This window comes from Podarcis filfolensis (genome assembly GCF_964270895.1).
Source record: "Podarcis filfolensis genome assembly, chromosome: 17".
In the NCBI taxonomy this organism is placed as follows: domain Eukaryota; kingdom Metazoa; phylum Chordata; class Lepidosauria; order Squamata; family Lacertidae; genus Podarcis; species Podarcis filfolensis.
The window spans coordinates 11,256,394-11,271,722 of NC_139621.1; the positions used below are offsets into that span (position 1 = coordinate 11,256,394).

Sequence of the window (15,329 nt, forward strand, 5' to 3'; positions counted from 1 at the left end):
ATTAAGGGCCGCAGCTTTGTTGCAAAGCACCTGCCTTCCTTCCACGCAGAAGTTCTATCCTCATCAACATCTCCAGGTAGGGCTTCCCTGGAGCATCTGCTTTGCTCCAATTCTGGCAAAATAGCCCTTTTCACGTCTTATAGGCAGACACGAAGACCAGCCTGTTCTCCACAGCGACAGTGTGGAATATCACTTCTGTGAGTTTGTGTGACGCCCCTTTCAGTTGTTTTATGACACATCACATGGAGGAATTTCAAAATTCCCTCCAAAAGAAAAGGATTGACAAGATTTAGGGACATACACAGTACAATCTGTTCAGGACTATCCCATCCTGTGTGAGGAGGAATCCCCCAAGAATGTCCTGGAAGCATCAAGAAGGGGATATAAGCCGAAGTATGCCAGAGAGCAGAGGAAAGCGATGGGAGTCTTGTTTGGAGCTGGTGCAGAACATATTGATGCACACCACCCAAACTCTGAGGGCTGCAAGATTCCAGGTGCTTACCTAGGGTTCATGTTTCCTTTTGGAATGAGGCATAGTGGAGACTGTGGTGTCTTTATGATATATGGTTTATTCACAAGTATATACAACCTGAGACTATGATGGAGGGGTTCACAGCTAACACCCCAAAGGGTATTGGTCCTCCCATAGCCACGGCTTTGGATTCAAACAAACATGAAAAATTGTTCTCTTTCTCTCCAGCTTGCTGTTTCTCCTTCCAGGTCACATCCCTGCCCCCCCCCCCAAACACTCAACCCTGGCTCTCCCCCGCCCTGAATTGAGGGGTGGTATTTGCGATCTCCCACACTATCCCTTAATCCTGCTTAATGGTTCATCACCCAGGCTATCACCTCACCAGGAAGATAGTTTGGCTTGATTTAGATTTTATCACTTGCTGGTTCCAGTGATTAGTGGGGTCTTTCATCCAGTTTAACTTCCCTAATTCAGAACACTATATAGAAAGGAGAATTCCTGGATGCCAGGTTTGGGGCAAGTACTCTTTGGCATGAGAACTCCAGCAGATATTTAAAATCGCAAAATAAGGAGCAAAGTACAGCATGGAAATATAGGTGATTAGACCTTTAAAATATGCTCTTTAAAAAGAGTTCCTTAATGTCTCCTTTTACAAACTTGCTTTCTCAGGTTTCCCTCTCCCCCCAGCATAAAAATCACTTTACTTCCAAACTCTTCAAAGGTCAGGTTTGTAGACTTCAGATAACTGCACAGCCAGTAAAACGTGGCTTAGTTAGAATGTAGTGAAAATTCCTAAATGGTATAGGAACACAAAAGTGGCTTGTGAGAGCCATGCAGCTAAGCTGGATCAACCAGTTTTCTACACACCGAGTTCATCAGACAGATGGAGGGGGGGGGGGAACAATCAGCTTGTTTACCTATTTCCTCCCAAGGTGAGGGGAAGTGACCTAGGTTAAGCCTGGAAGGACAGCTTACTTTATGGTATTAACCACTTCATGCATTCAGCATGTTGGTTGTATGATGCTGGTTATCCCACAGTTGGAATCAGAGAAGCAGCTGGAGTGTCTGGTGAGACTGGCAATTGGAAAGATAAAAAACGGAGGACAAAGAATGAGAAGAAAGGGAGAATGGAAATGCAGGGAAAGGGTTTGGAGGAGGAGAGCCAGCCAGTTGAAGAATGGTTATTTAGCATTTCATATGGACGATCTGTTCTGGGCATTACTTTGTATATACATACCCTTAATACTGGTTTTAGCTAACTGTGTCATGGTCTGAGTGTTGTCAGGCAGGAGTATTTTCAAGCCCTACATGGGACTGGACCTGGAACCTCCTGGATGCAACACAGGTGCATTGACTGCCAAGACCCCTTCAACCAACAGAGCTAAATAAACATAAAACACGTTGATATCACAGGAGTGAAGCTTTTTGCATGTTACAACCGTTGGCACAAAATGTATTGTGGGTTTACACAATTTGACACAATCACAAGAGGGAAAGTGCTGCTGTTTCCTCTGATATAGCCATCTGTTTAATTCATCATTACCACATCTCAACCTTTCCTATAAAGAAAGGTCTGATCTTGACAGACGGTATGATCAATGTTATATGGCTGTTGTAGAGTGCTGCTATCTAGTACTTATCCAGGCAATGCATATTGTATTTTTAATAAGACAGAGGCGTAGGTGTCTTTTTGATCAAGGTGGCTAGTCCAACTCCCTGCAATCCAGGCATCCTGTCCACAGCCATATACCGTATTTTTTGCTCTATAAGATGCACTTTTTCCCTCCTAAAAAGTAAGGGGAAATGTGTGTGCGTCTTATGGAGCGAACGCAGGCTGCGCAACTATCCCAGAAGCCAGAACGGCAAGAGGGATTGCTGCTTTCACTGCGCAGCGATCCCTCTTGCTGGTCTGGCTTCTGAGATTCAGAATATTTTTTTCTTGTTTTCCTCCTCCAAAAACTAGGTGCGTCTTGTGGTCTGGTGCGTCTTATAGAGCGAAAAATGCAGTATATAAAATAATTACAACAGAAAACCCCCCTCTCCCACATGACATATATTAATAAGCCTCCATTTCATCTGGTTCACTCATCCCCACCTAACTTGCAATGTGTTGGAAATTTTAAAAAGGACAAGAATTTAAGAAAAACGCATTTATAAAAATTATGTCTTGCTAGCATTTCCCCCCCAGTAGTTGGAATAACTGTATTGCTTATATATCTATACTCCACAACCGTATCACTGTTTCAAGTATTCTTTTTATTTTTGTCTTTTCCCTTTCCCACTGAAAATTTTCAATAAAAAGTAAATATGAAAAAAGAATTTAACAAAAATGGCAGGAATGCTTTATGGCACATAAGGCATTGGAAAAATTATTTTAAAGAGTGATCCTAGTGTATTCAGCTCTATTGGATACACTGTACATACACACACACACACACGAACTGCATGAATGAACTAAATAATCAAAACCAAAGAATTAGCACCCCTCATAGTCACAACAGCCAGGATTCTCTGTGCATAATATTTGAGAATACAAGTTACACCCTCCTTCAGCTAATGGATAAACCAAATGGTGGATTTTGAACTTAAACTCACCATGTGAGAAAAAGGAAAAATACAACTATGGAGCAAATTTACTGTAAACTTATCTCCTTTTATTCATTTTTGTAAAACGAACACTTTATAATGAAATATGCAGCTTTTGTTTTTTAAAGGTTATTCTAGATACTGTGTATAGTTTTGTCCTATTTTGTGTTGTAAAGTGTTTTTGTTTTTTTAAAGTAACTAAACAGTAAAAGGAGGCAGAGAACAAAATGCAGGGAACTATTCTGGCAGGATGCAGGAGTGGTATCTGCGATTTTGTGCATTTGAACTACTGAGTAAAAAACCGGGCATCAAAGATGGGAAGGAGGTCAACCTGTTATCGTCTTCCAGAGGCGCCAATCTTCCTCGGGTCAAGGCAATGGTGTTTTAAATGTCTCATTTTGGCTTCTCTTCTGCCAGAAATATGCTTTCCAATACCACAAACTCTAGATTACAGGACTAGGTGGAATGACATGCATACAAGAAACATTTTCGTAACATTCTTCCTGTTAGCGTTTGAGAATGGGCAAGGCCATGTACAAAGATAGGAATAAAATGCAGCGGCAGAATCCCACATTTGCTCGGGTTTTCATCAGAAAAGCAGGTAACAAATCATTTTTTAAGTTTCACCAAAGCAATCCTCCCTATTGCACTAAACAATTAGAAGGGTTTCAGCCTACATAAACCTTTGATACGGCAAACGAACAAACATACAATCTCAAAATTGTATGTTTCATGTGACAAGACACAGGCCTGCTTGATAGCTTCCCACAGGTATCTGGTGAAAACTGGAAGCTGGAGTAGATGGGCCATTGGTCTGATTCAGCAGGCTCTCTGTAAAAACTCCTGGCTTTATTAATAGCACAGAAAGGAAATTTTAACAAACAGCATTTTCCACCAGAGTGCCATAGTGACGAAAGGAACTGTTCCCTAAAATGTATTGGCAGGCTTATGTGAGATTTTCCCCAACCCACTTTGTGATGAACCGCTTCTCTTTGCAAGATCTTAGTTGCTGGTACTCAGCTATTCATTGGTTGCCACTAAACAATACTTTTGAGTTGGGTTGCTGTCCCTAAGCTATCATGACTTTCACATGTAGCTTATCTCAGGTGTCACCACTCTCAAGGATGGGTACAATACTCTTGGTAAGGGGAAACAAGAACATGGGGACTCTGTGCATTTTATATTAATTGCTTTACTGAAGTTGTTCTTGAGATGTAATTTGGGGCTTTCAGTTGTCCACTACCATACTTAGTTGTCCACTCTTCTAGGATGGCAATTTAGTGTTTGTCCATGATAAAAGGATCTGAACAGATATATTTAGAGTTCATTATTTGGCCAAAACTGCTAAAGGTATTATTAAATTTGAAATACTCAAACTAGTGAAATACTTAAAATGGTCATGGCTATATCTGTCATGGATATTCATGATAGCCTACATTCCATCAACGTGTGGGATATTTGTACAGAATGATTTTATGGTCATAGTTGCTAAGGCAACTTTCCATTAGAAACAAAAATTTTGAAGGCCTTAAGCCTTCAGACAAAAATAAATTCATAATTACAATAATCTAGGGATACTGCTTTGCGAGGCAAGACTCCCTACAGAAACATGACTTGCTAAAGTGATACAGATTCCTCCTTCAATCCTCTCCCCAAACCAGATTGTGTATGTCTTGATTGGTATGCAAGACTAGGTGGAATGAGGCACAAACTATTTGTTTCTTGACATGCGGAAAACTTCCAGTGCCAAGGCTTGATCATTTCTAAATAATCAGGATGAACTGTGCTGTTAATGAGAGAAGTAAAAAACCCAAACCCCACCCCCATGCTCTAAACTCTAATAATCTAACAAATTCCCATTAGGACATGAAGCTTTGCAGATCCCCTTAGATTCCACAGAAGGCAGCTGTGCACTGTTGGCATGTTTTCAGAATCCGTACACATGTATAGTACTAACACTGGGATGCAGGCTTGATCAAAGTAACATAGAGGTCAACTTGCCCGAGGAGCCAACTGATTTGACCACAATTAGTTACAGAAGAATCACATACACATAATTTTCTTTAATTGCAGTTTATTGAGCATCTTCTATTATATGATGAAAACGTTATTCCCACTGATGCCATTTTGTTTCAGTCTCTGGACTTTATGCCACCCTGCACCATTCCCTTCACAACTGGAGAAACAAAGGGCAACGAACAAAACCCATAAAAAGAAGGAAGGAAGGTCTCTTGATGCTTCATATACCCTACAGAAATAAGAGAGAAATGGTCACCGTAATATAAAACCAGGGAACTGGAATGCTGGGGAGGGGGAATGGAGAGACAAGTAGCACAAAAACCACCATCAGAGTAGTTGGCTTCGTCGTTGGTAGCCACCAGACACTCATCAAGGATACTGACTAGCCTTGAAGATGGTTCTTCATTATTGGGGAAGAAAGAGGTATAGTAGAAAATATGAGCTCAGGTCAAACAAGCATGTTGCTACCATTACCCCCCTGCCATGCATTACCTGTCCTCTGGCGAGATAGTGGCAGTCTCTGGGGCTGCTGACCCAGCATCAGAGTCCTGTGAAAATATTGCATAGAAAGGGGGGGGAGTGCATAAGTAGTTTCACAAGCTCAACAGTACTCTATTCTCCTGCAGTTACAAAGCTTGCCTCTGGAAATGTCATTTGGAACAAAAACAGTTCTGGAATTCGTGGAGAAGCAGTTTTGCCTCCAAGGCCTTCTAGAGCAAACTGTAATCTTGCTTATTCCTCCAAACACTGGGTCAGAGGCTGGTGGGGCTCCTGCTACCCACTTTTCTGAGGGATAGGTGAGTCTGTGTGAAATCTTCATGTGAAAGGAAGGGGAAAACACTTTAGTAGCAATTCTCTTTGCTCCTTTATCAAATAAATTTGCAGTATTTGCCAGTACCTGCAGACTAACCATATGATTGAAAGTCTGCTTTAGTCAAAACTAAAAATCCAGTAGCCCAAGAACTCAAGACTGTTAGGACACAAGTGGAATAAACTCTGCAGGTTGCACAAAGTAAGCAATTTGAACGTGTTCTTTTAAAATGCACTTGAGGGAAACTAAGCTCCTCCCTTCTCTTATTGCATTCCACTGCAGCAAGAGTTTCTCTAGAGTTCAGCTTCCTTTGCTAATAGGGCTTGACTGGGCAGGAGAAGCGGTGAATTTTTAGAAATACTGGAATGTAGCAAGCTAAGGCAAGAGGGGTTTCATTCTCTTTACTGACACTGCTTTTCATGCAAAAATAGATCCAGCCTAACCCCCTGTTCTGCATATGAACAACACACACGTACACGGTTGTCTTGTCACATCTAGTTTGACTCATAGATGGTCACGTCACCTTTTGTTCAAAGTTTCTATTTGGATGGAAGAATAGCTTCACGCGGAGCCCAAGGACTGATGAGGCTGTAGGGAGCAAGAGGGAGGAATCTTGAGAAGACACAGGAGTGCCTGGTAAAGAAAGTAGCTGAGGTCTTGGGAGCCCTAGAGGCACGAAGGAGGGCAGTGTAAAAAAGCTGGACAAGTTATTTCAAATTACACCTTTTTTCCATGACAGAACTGAAGGCAGTGTGCCTGGAGCTTCTATGAGCTTTGTGTGGCTTTAAACCACTACTAGCCATTATGAGGCGTGTATAGGGTGCTGGGGGAGAAGTAGTGCCTCTGGTGGGGGACACGCCATGCTCCTTCTGGGGTAGTTCGTCCACCATTCGTCCCCACCCTGCAGTCAGCTCTCACCTGTGGCTCCTAGAAGCTGTCAGAGCGACAGCGGCCACATCCCAGGAACAGCATCGACTGGCTGACTAAACCAGGTGAGAGTAGCTGATGGGTCTCAAACCCTCGGTGAGTTAGGTACTTCCCCTGAATGCGAATACAGGCTCCACTGGATTGAGCAAGAGTGGGTCCATCGGTCAAGAAGGCGGTTTCTGCACGTGCTGTAGAGGGAAGTGAGGGACAGATGGGACTAGCCAACCTGGGAAGGTAGCTCACCTAGGAAAAGGCAAACTCTGATCCTAAACCTCTGTTGGCTCATGAGATATATTCAGGAGAAGAGCACGCTAAGGAGCAAACCCTACACAAATCCAGAATGGAGTGTCTAAGATGGTTGGATGGTGCCTGATACGTCTCCTTCCTGCAAATCCTGCAGCCAAGCAAGGCCAAGACAGGGGTTTTGTCATCTGGGCAGCCCAGGACCTCCATACACACTGCCCAGGCTTGCTTCCCAGGGATGTCACTTTAATACTGCTAATGCAGCGGTTTGGCTGTGCCCCTAGAGGTACACTCCGTTGTCTATCAAGACAGACAGATGTGAACAACAACAACAGCCCTTATGTGCAGGACCATGAAAAAGAAGAGCAAAGGGAAGCATGGGTTGGAGAAATGAAGGCACTGAAGGAAAGCTGTATCAGGCAGGACATAAAAGGGGCTCTGGAAACTAGAGGGAGATGGGGGTGGGAGAGGAAGAATTTTGCATATTAACTCAATCAGTGAAGGATCTGGCTGTAGCAATGATTTCAAATATTTTTTTAAAAATGCATGAGAGTGCAGTGTCTCTGGCTTTTTTCTACTCCCCCTTTTAAGCACAAATCACATTTTATTACAAGTACTCAACTGAGAGATTGGTCTGCAGTACTTATGTAGACCTACATATCAGGCGGGGGGCAGACAGGCGGACACCTTGGGTCTCTGTTAAACAGTGGCACAGCAGCAGAGGAAGATTGCAGTGCTGGTTCCTAATGCTCCTCTCTCCTTTTCACTTACAAAGCTTTCCTCCCAGCTGCTTCCCCTGGCCCTCCAGTGACATGAACACACTCATCGGGTATGCCAGCTGGGAAAAGCAGGTGTGGTGGAAAAACTACAGGCATGTTTGGAGTATGCACTGAAATCAGCATTCTTTAGCTACATTAAAAAGAGAGGACCTGGGTAGAAGGATGCTAGGTTATCGATTACTCCTTAGACACAGGTGACTAGTGCATGACTATTTTTACTGCATTTAATTTTATTATTTACATTGGTTTTAGCAAGTTTTTATACGAAATGAGCTTAGGGAGGCATACAATCAATGGTCCAGTTCACACATCACTTTAAACTACAGTTAAGTTGGTGCACTGGGAGATAACCAGCACCACATCACTCTTTCCTAGTCCTGCTACTCTGCAATACAGTGGTACCTTGGTTCTTGAACTTAATCCGTTCCGGGAGTCTGTTCGACTCCTGAAACTGTTCGAAAACCAAGGCGCGGCTTCTGATTGGCTGCAGGAGCTTCCTGCACTCAAGCTGTGAACCAGTTCAAGAGGGAGTGCTATCCCATCTTGCACAAACTGAATGCCCCCTACCCACCCACTAATTACACCTCCAGCATATCTAGGTTGAGCTTCAATTTATTAGCCCACATCCAGTCCATTACTGGAAATGAGGTTGCCACATCTGGATTAGAGGGAGTTGGATGACACCCACATACTAAGGTCACTTCAACCCAAATTCTTGGCCATCACTCAGCAAGTTCAAGTAAATATCATTGGGGTGGGGGGAGCCAGGGCCTATTCAAGATGTTTTGCTGCCTGAGACAGATCAGCAAATGTGTCCAGCTGCCACCTGCTCCACTGCTTCCTCCTGCTCCAGCTTTTCTCCCTCCCCACGCTCTGCACCTCCAACATGACTGTTGAACATTGCACTGTGAATAAAGGCCTTGATCCACCCCACTGTTTCTCTAAGTCAGTCTGCCATATATCTCTTGGAAGTCTCTTCAAATGCAAAAAGGGTGCTTAAGATACCTGCTCCTCTAAGGCACCCCTGCTATGTGCTCTGTAGGTGGAAAAAGGTACCGTATTTTTCGCTCTGTAAGACACACCAGACCACAAGACGCACCTAGTTTTTGGAGGAGGAAAACAAGAAAAAAAATACTCTGAATCTCAGAAGCCAGAACAGCAAGAGGGATCACTGCGCAGTGAAAGCAGCAATCCCTCTTGCTGTTCTGGCTTCTGTGATAGCTGCGCAGCCTGAATTCGCTCCATAAGACGCACACACATTTCCCCTTACTTTTTTTTTATAAGTGAGTCTTATAGAGCAAAAAATACAGTAACTTGTTGCATTATTATATCATTCAGGGTTGCCTTGCTTTTTCTAACTGAAGTTCTGTCTTGTAAGCATATCCAGTTTCCATGCAATTTCCCCCCCTGAAATAACAGGCAGCCCAAAACTCATGTTGTGCTTCTCAGAAGTGTCATATTTCAGACACTCAAAAAATCATTGAGAAGCAAGGGGCACCTTGGTCTAAGAAAACACAGAACAAGTTCACATATGTGGCAGCACCAATGAATTGTTTCCACAGAATCCTATTACCCACAAGCAGTACTGCATGGATTCTAGTGATTCCTGCAATCACAAGCCATTCACTTGCACATTAACTCTTCTTATCTTTCACAAAGCTGTTCAGATGGCAAACCATGAACATTTGGTGGAAATGTCTCATAGGTTTATTATTAATGTTTATCTTGTGTTTAAAATCTGTGGCACATTAACTCCCAGATTAACTGTGATCTAATGGGCACAGTAATGATCGCAAGCAAATAGTTGTAAAAGATTTCTTATGGCAATTGTTTGTACAGCTACAATTGATTTCCAATATATGAAGTTTCAAGGGGCAGTTTTGGAAAAAGTCTGTAGGGAAAATATGAAAGTCGAAGAAATCTTACTGTAATATGTTTTGAGATCATAAATATTTGCTTCTCATTCCACTCAGCTGCTGACAATTTTCCCCAATGAGTTCTATTTCTAACTGCTCATTCCACACAGCATTGCCTACATGAAGTATGAGCCAATGGCTCTTTAATGCAGAACATTCCTTGGAACTGAAAATCTGGGCCACAGTGAGATCAAATGTCAAATTTCACATTCCATTTCTGTTATAATGAAATTTGTACAGAGTCATTTCCTTCACCTTGAAATACATATGAAGTATAAATGCTACATGGAAAATGCCTTTGAAATGGAAGTGATAAAAATACAATCTAGCAGTACTTTTTGGAAGAAAGTGTTACATATTTTTAACATGAGCAAATGAATGCCCCAGGGGAAGGTTGTGATAAACTAGTCAGCAACAATCTCTTAAAGTACTGTGTAACATGAAATCCAGACAAGCACACACAGGTCTGTCAGCCCCTCCATAATGGCTTTCAGTCAGTATTCCAGATTAAGGAGAAATGTGGACTGTAAAGATCCATTACTGTGGATAAGAATTGACCAAGAGTCAGACTCACCATGCAGATTGACAAGTCAGGGAAGCTGCCTCTCATCTTTGCACGTTACACCAGCTAATGTTTTGGAATCCATCTCTCCACACATGGCAGCATTCTCAGTTCACGGGTGCCATCTGAATAAGTTCCTTCTTCTGCTGCCACCTACCAGTTTTATTACTCTGTTGCAGCACAAGGGTATATAGAAGAAGTTCTTGTTCAGCTTGCAGAAAAATCATACAATGGGGATCCTTTTAAGGCACCAAAGCTTATTTCAAGCTTTCCCCCATATCCACCCACACCCTTCAAAAAGAGTTCTGGACAGACGATACTCAGTAACAGGCTCTGGAAGGCCTCCCTACAGATGGAACTATCTGGATAAAGGACAGATTAAAATAGGATAGGCAAATACCACCTGGCACTGCTACCATGTGACTTCCATACATTTCAATAGGAAGGGGTATGCAGCAGCTTTGTTGGTTGGGTTGAGCTCAACTAATTTCCAGGTACTGTAGAACCTAGAAGGCTATTTAATTCTTTCTTATAGCATATGAGTAGCTACAGATCTGAAACACACGACCTGAGCCACATAGAACATCACAGAACCAAACAACTTTTACTGAAGACGTTAACACCTTCCTGGGCTCCCAAAGGGGGAAAAAGTAGCACCTTGTTTTAACCTTTGTTGGGCACTGTTCACAAACATTCTTCCCACAGACTCCTACTGCTTCAACACCACTCTCATCCTTCTCCCTGCCCCCTTGGATCTCTGTCCCCCAGGAGCAGGGACAATGCTTCCTGAGGTGTTCCTAATGCATTGAGAATACTTTTATTTTCAGCAAAGGGACTGCAACTGATTATCTCCTTTAAGATGTCAATTCACAAGGGTGCAGCCAATTTAAAGGAAGCAATCTGCAGCATGAACTTTTCCTTAATCTGTTTGCAAGTCGAAAGAGGAGAGCTTTAATTCCTCACCAGGCTTTCAACTACCTCCTTTAAATTAGCCAGGTGTTTGCAAATCGACAGGAGGAGGGAATACACTGCAAAAGCAGCCCCCTCACCAGCATGCATGCGTGTGTGTGTGTGTGTGTGTGTGTGTGTACATACACACACACACACACACACACACACACACACTTTTTGTCCCATTTTGCATAGAAAACAAAAATCACAAGAGGGGGTGCATATGTCAAAATGTTCGCAAAATTATTGTGCCCTCTTCAGCTAGCTCTGAAAGGTACAGCAATCAAAGGACAAAAATATATTCAGGAGTAACCCTTCCATGCCAAGTGAAAAGGAGAAGCAGTAAAAACAATATGCAATAACAACTGTGAAATCTTAAAACATAAAAAGGCAAATCCTGCACTAGTGCTGCTTAAAAGATGTCCCAAGCTACAAATTTCAAAATGTGCTATGGGGTTAAAGTGGCAAAGAAACGTTTTGCTTTAGGCGGTGTGCACACAAAATGTTAAAATACAGCAACATCGAAAAATGACTTATTTCCAACTTGTAGACTCAAAAATGATTTTAAGAGTGTTTATCTGAAGCATTATATTCTTCCTCATTAGAAAGTACCTTCAATATAGGCTATATCTTTGTAGTTGCAGTACTATACAAGTTTCGGGCTGCTAATAAATTGTTTTCAAAGTTATCAAAAGATCATTTGAATCACCAAGTATTACTGACATGAGTACCATCCTCAACAGCACATACTAAAAATGTCTGAAAACGTCACCCTCAAATGGCCTTAACAAAGGATGAAAACCACCCTCCTCCCCCCCAGCCCTGCTATAAGAAATTAATTTTATATATAACTTTGTACAGCTAGTTTTTCATACCTGTTATTAATTGATGCCGATTAGTTTTGTGCTGATTGTGCCCCTGGAAAGCACCAAAGCCCTGTAAAAACTTAAGCCAAGAGTGTATATGGGGGGGAGGGGGAAGGGAGTGAGAAGAGCAAGACAGGAACATGGGAGGGTGGAGATGGCAGAATTTATGGAATTACACACCATCCCACCACTCCTTTCTGAAGCAGTGCATGTTGTTTAAACTCATCCTTGCCATGATCCTACTTGAACACATGGATCCTGAAAAGGTTTATTAAAACATGGCTCTAGCAAAAAAAGCAAAAAACAAAAACAAGAAGAACTCAACATGCTTCCTAAGCCTCATTCTTTCTGGACAGTAATAATATTAAAACTAGGGTGTTAGGAGAAAGGAAAGCAATGTTAGCAAACATGGGATGATCAAAAGAGCTGAAAGTTACCTGCCAACAGGTCGGTACTGGATGCCACCAAACTGCTGCGTTTACTGTTTTACCACAGGGGGGAAAAGTTTAGGGAGGAACATTCTCAAGGATTTTTCACAAGCTCTTTCTCTTGCCATCAGAAAGGGGAGAAGGGAAGTTTTTCTCTGGATTGTTTGACTTTTTTGGCTCCTGAAAAGTTTTGCAAAGAACAGTAAGAAAGTGTGAACTGTTAGAAACATCAGCAAAATGAATTCTATGTATATAAAAGTTTACATAGCAGAACAGTGTTCCCCAAGAACTACAAATTCCCACCCTAAAACATGGACAGTGCATTAATCAAATAAAAGACATTCAACTGAAAACTGGTACATGAGGGGAGTATGGAAACTTCCAACAATGGTCCAAGCCACCATCAGATCATCCCAAAAATCACCCTCCAAGGTCAGGAGACTCAAAATAAAAGTAAAAGAAAACTAAAGGAAAAAAGTAACATTTCATTATTAATCCTACAATAATTTGCATTTTAGGAATTCCTAGAACAGAGAAAAATTAAAAATAAAAAGAGACAGTAGCAGCAGAGGTTACCTGTCTGAGCACCTACAATTCCATAGAGAGAACAGGAGTGGGTCGTGAGTCTCACACCAGCCAAATAGCTCATAAACCTTCTCAAAAAGAGTGAGCCATGAGAAAGAATTGTACATGTTGATACGTCTTACAATGTTTAAGCCCTTACACATTTAACCTACTTGGGCTTTGCTTTTCTAAACTGGGAGACTTATTAGAAGTTTAAATGATTTATTCCACTTCTTGATTCTGGTAAGAGTCCGGTGCAGCACCTCTCGTAGAGTTCTTTTAAATTTTTATAAGCATCGCAGGTCCAGAACATTTTTCTTAGGAGATAATCCACATGAGGCATTGCCGGCAAAGTCAGTGAAGCATGATCACACAGTTTGAAAGGTGAGTGCAACCCAACAAGAACAAAAGTAGTCCATGACTGTGCTGTCCTTCCATCATTTATTACTGATGATCTATCACAGTGTTCCAGAATGAGAGGAGGGTTTATAAAATTTATCAAAACATTAAGACATTAAAGATCTGAAAACATACAAAGCTATAAACACAATCTGCATTTCTACACAATACAAAAATGTATGAAGGTAACCATTTTATCTGCAGAATTTGCTATATAGAAGTACAAACATATTAAAAATACAAATAAAACATATGGAATTCATCAAGCTCCACCCACCACCACACATCCCAGCAACTTTGCTTCCATTTGTGTTATGTCATTGGCTATGCTGATACTATGACTTCTGTCTTACCAAGAGCTCATTTCAACATAAAGTTTCAAACTATGATCAGCAACGCTGGTGCTCTTACTGTATTTAAGTAAATATTCTTCAGAAAAGTGTGACATGTAGCATTAGCTTGTGTGAAAGTTTCACCCTGATTAGTAAGAGCATGATTTATTTTCTTTACCTGATAGGTATGTTGTTTTAAAAACCTTCTACCATGACATTTCCCTGGTGGAGCTACGATAGGCAGGGTAGGGGATGAATCTACAACCCTTGTTTTTTTTTTAAGTACAATTTCCTGTGAGATTTTAGTGCAACTTTTCTTCTCCCACAGATTAGCCACAATTTCCTCCAATCTCACAATACATCCATGACCATCTCATGACAAGTAGACAAATCAAAGCTTGAAAAACTCTTCATGTTTCGTTTGTGTGTGTATGTTGTTGTTTTTTTAGAAAGAAATGTGTGCTTCATTGCACTGTGTTTATATTGATGCAAACTGGGTCTAGGAATTTGGGGTGGGGAACAAAGACACGTGAGTGTGAAAATCAGACTTCTCACTACCAGTTTTGCTCAAGCAATGTAGACTAAATGCAGCCCATATCAGAACTGTCAAAGAGTTACCAGTTCCTTCCTGGATTCACTTTGCTTCTTTTCAGTGAGTGATTCAGAGATTTGTAAAGTTCTATCAGATAACAGAAGGATAATTCTTTGCTCAAATTCCTGAAATATGCTCAGTGTTTCAAAGCACATATAAGGAAAAAGATTACCCAACTGGGTTGTCAGAGAAACCTGTATTTTAGAAGACACGTGTAGCTGGCAAAGGGTTGAAGAACCACCAACCAGGAAAAAAAACTGTCAAAGATTGGGTTTTGCCTGAGTTGCTGGGTGTTTGGGGTTTTTTAAATGAAAACCTTTGTATCTTTTGTTCCAACCTGGGCACTCAATTTGCTTCATCAGCTAATGTCAACAGTCAACCTTCCACTTGATTTAAATAATATTTAATTCTACAAAAAAGAAGAGTACATATTTTAAAAAACAAAAAAATGTACAAACAAGGCATGACCAAACCTCCATGAAAGCAGGTTAACACTTTTCTGTTTATTGCCGCCTGACGCTTCTCTGCGTAGTAATCCTCAACTGGTGTGTATTTAAGATCCGAGTGAAGGTTAGACAGCCAAGTGGAGAGGATGGGCCAGAGGAATGAAGCTCAGAGCCTCAGAAGGCAGAGGGGCCAGGCTCCTTTGAGGCATCCAGATAAAAGCAGCACTGTACACATAAGCTGCCCACCCTCCAAAAACTTTCCACAAACCATCTTCCTGTTGCAAACATTTTACTCTGTGGTGTTTTTTTTTTATAAAAAGTAATAGGATTCTGTATATATTGTTTCCATGTTGTACACACCCCAAAGAAAATAAATGAGTGAGAAATGGGTGAGGAGGAGGAAGGTGAGGCCATTAAAACAGACCCAAAGCTGCTG

The 15,329-nt window shown here is 41.5% G+C and overlaps 1 long non-coding RNA gene across 1 annotated transcript; it reads right to left on the reverse strand.

Annotated features, from left to right (window-relative positions):
- Nucleotides 1-5,115: 5,115 nt before the first annotated feature.
- LOC310753019 lies at nt 5,116-11,392 on the reverse strand. The gene is made up of 2 exons (XR_014543066.1): nt 10,328-11,392; nt 5,116-7,003 (listed from the first exon to the last, which is right to left on the reverse strand). It is a non-coding gene; the product is annotated as an uncharacterized lncRNA (long non-coding RNA).
- Nucleotides 11,393-15,329: the final 3,937 nt, after the last annotated feature.